Here is a 3,333-nt window from a genome sequence, read left to right as displayed (position 1 = left end):
CAACTTTACACCTGGTCGGCAAGCCCTGATCATGAATCCCATAAGGCCTCGAGCTACAGGACAAATGGTCAGGCCCTTACACAGTGGTGGAGCCCCTGGGTGAGGTTAACTATTTAGTGGACCTTGGAAGGCCTGAACAGGCTCCAAAAGTGTTTCACGTAAATAGGCTGAAGGCTTTCGTCCCAAGAGTCGCAATCGCAGCACTGCTACTGGCTTCAGATGTTGAGGAAGAGGAGTCTGAACCTCTCCCTGACCTGTTCCAAAGCGGTCCTTCAGATAGCTCCTTTGAGGGTGTCCCAGTGGCCCCTCACCTGACTTCTGATCTGCAGGCTGAGGTGAAAAGTTTGCTTAGGCAGTTTTCCCCTCTGTTTTCACAGTCACCTGGTTTGACACCTTGGTGCAAACACAACATAGACACAGGAGACAGTGTACCTACCAAAAGTAGGGGATACAGGATGTCAGACAAAGTACGGTCTTATATTAAGACCGAGATCAACAAGAAGTTGGACCTTGGGGTGATTGAACCCTCTAGTAGTCCTTGGTCCAGCCCTGTGGTTTTGGTTCCAAAGGCAGGCACTTCTGAATTGAGGTTCTGTGTGGATTACATGGCTCTGAATGCTGTCACCAAGACAGATGCACACCCCTTGCCTCGAACAGATGAGCTGGTGGATACTTTGGATGCCTCCAAGTACCTCAGCACGTTTGACCTCACTGCTGGCTATTGGCAAATAGCTTTAGCAGAACATGCCAAGGAGAAGACAGCATTTTCTACTCCAGACGGCCTTTACCAATTCAGGGTAATGCCGTTCGTGTTGAAAAATGCACCTGCCACTTTCCAGAGGCTTGTGAATCATGTTTTGAATGGGTTGGACGAATTCTGTCTTGCATATCTGGACGATATAGCAGTTTTCAGTGCCACCTGGGAAGACCATGTGAAACACCTAGGGATTGTGCTCCAGGCTCTTCAGAAAGCACACTTGACCATAAAGGCTAGTAAATGCCAGATTGGACAAGGCTCAGTGGTTTACCTTGAACATGAAGTAGGTGGAGGGAGGATACAGCCTCTTCCCAGTAAAGTACAAGCAGTACAAGACTGGCCTACCCCCACTACACAGACCCAAGTGAGAGCCTTCTTAGGACTCTCGGGGTATTACCGCAACTTCGTGGCAGACTATGGCACCATAGCTGCCCCTCTGACTGCCCTCACCACTCCGAAGAAACCCAAGAAGGTAACTTGGACCGATGAGTGTGAGAAGGCCTTCACCGGCTTAAAAGACTCCTTGTGCCAGGCCCCTGTCCTCAGGGCCCCTGATTATCAAAGACCTTTTATTGTGCAGACGGACGCCTCTGACACTGGGATAGGAGCTGTACTATCGCAAGTAGATGAGAAGGGTAAGGAACACCCTATTGGTTTTATTAGTCGCCATCTTAAGGACAGAGAGCTCAGATGGTCCACAGTAGAGAAAGAATGTTTCTCTGTTGTGTGGGTCCTACGGAAGCTGAGGCCCTACCTCTATGGGACCCACTTCACTGTGCAAACTGACCATAAGCCCTTAAAGTGGCTAATGAACATGAAGGGAGAGAATCCAAAGTTGCTTAGGTGGTCCAAAAGTCTTCAAGGCTTCGACTTCACTATTGAGCATAGGCCAGGTGTCCAACATAGCAATGCTGATGGGTTGTCCAGAATGTTTAACCGACCTGAACAAGAGACTCATACAGGGGTGGATTAGTTCCCCCTGTCCATAGTCTGGGAAGGGCGAGTGTTAGGAAAGATTTCCTTAATTGTGGGTAATTTTCCTTCCATGTGGCAACCCCTAAACTTTTTGCTGTTGTTTTCACCATGATCTAGACTTTGCCAGAGAAGTGCAGCCTTCTGACGCACTCCTCTGGGCTTTCTCTTCATTCTTACGGGGAAACTGACATGCCCTTAAGACAGCCAGTACCGGGAAACGCTGTTTTCCATAGTTTCTTTATCATGTTGCGGCTTTCGTGCAACATGACACAAGAGGGCACTGTAAGCTAAGTTACTGCTCTCTTGGGTCTCTAGCCTTCTACAGGCCCTAGATACTCTTTTTGGATTGTAACTGATCGGTGCAAGTGAATCACGGACGGGAATGGTGGCAGCGATCGTTTCTTGTGTTTTGAGCTCCTTTTGGCGTTTTAAGCGCGTTTCTCGCGCTTAGCCCAAAATGGTGGCCTGGCTCCCAAAATGGCCAGACCACAAGGCTCCTTTGTCCTGTCCGCTGACCGTCTTGCCCCCTTCACCTTCCCCAGGTCGAGCCGTCCTGGGGCCTTCCTTATTTGGGCATGTACTTTCCCGTGAAACACAGATGCTTTCGCGGGATTCTACAGGCCTTGTGTGTGCCTCCAGGCTGTGGGCTGGGATGTCTGGTCCCAATACACATCCTGGGTGCCAGAGAGTCTAGGGTGGTGTGAATGCCTGGGACCACCGTGGTCCGTGATAGGTCCACGTATGATGTGAGTGTTTGATGAGCGGATCTCCCATTGGGTCCCCTCCGTTTTGGCGCGAAGGGAACCGTGTATAAGAGGGGGCTGAAAACGCCACTACCAGGTCGATCTCTGGAGTTCTCACGAACAAAGGAATACAGGAGCCAAGTATCCTGCAACCACGAGGCTGAACCCGAGGAATAGCTGGTGACCCGCTGAAGGACTGCTCCTCTGCACTGCTGTCGCTTTGTGAATCCCTTTTTACCTCTGATCGAACCAGAAGGCCTGTACTGGTACTTCGACCCTTGGAATAGCAGGAACAGCTATTCTCGGCATCTTCACCATCTCCTGCACGTAAGCCTTCGGAAGTGTCTCTGGGCCATCCAGCAGATTGACCAGCCTACCCAGGAGTCTTGCTCTGTAACCGCCGCCATGTTGTGTTGTATTTCGAGTCCTTGTCACTCTCACACGATTCGTACACTTGGCATTCCCAGGTCTGAAGTGAGTAGTGTACATTTGACTGAGATACACACGGCCGCTCCGTTGCCCTGCTGTGGTAACAAACTGTGCGGGTTCACTTCGTTTGGGACATCTTTAACTCAACTCTGCTGCTGCAGAATCTACACGACGACGAGACGTCCCCTGCTCCCCTGAACCTGCCAGCACTGAAACTGATGCGGAGAAGCCTGGGTCTGCTTGCATCGGGGACCGGTAAGTAGCATAGTTAGGAACTGGTCGCCCTCCTGCAGGAGCCCATAGCTTTTCCCCGCTGTGTTAAACAGCATGCCTTTCCGTACTCGCGCTCTGCTTCTGCCCACAGTGGAGGCTGCGCTTGAGTCGCGGAACTCTGTTCTTCTTCATTTGTGCACCAAACTGAACTGCCTG

Source organism: Ambystoma mexicanum, chromosome 7q (genome assembly GCF_040938575.1).
Source record: "Ambystoma mexicanum isolate Mex_15411 chromosome 7q, UKY_AmexF1_1, whole genome shotgun sequence".
Taxonomy (NCBI): domain Eukaryota; kingdom Metazoa; phylum Chordata; class Amphibia; order Caudata; family Ambystomatidae; genus Ambystoma; species Ambystoma mexicanum.
The sequence above is the reverse complement of the archived record's forward strand: the minus strand, read 5'-3'. Positions refer to the sequence as shown.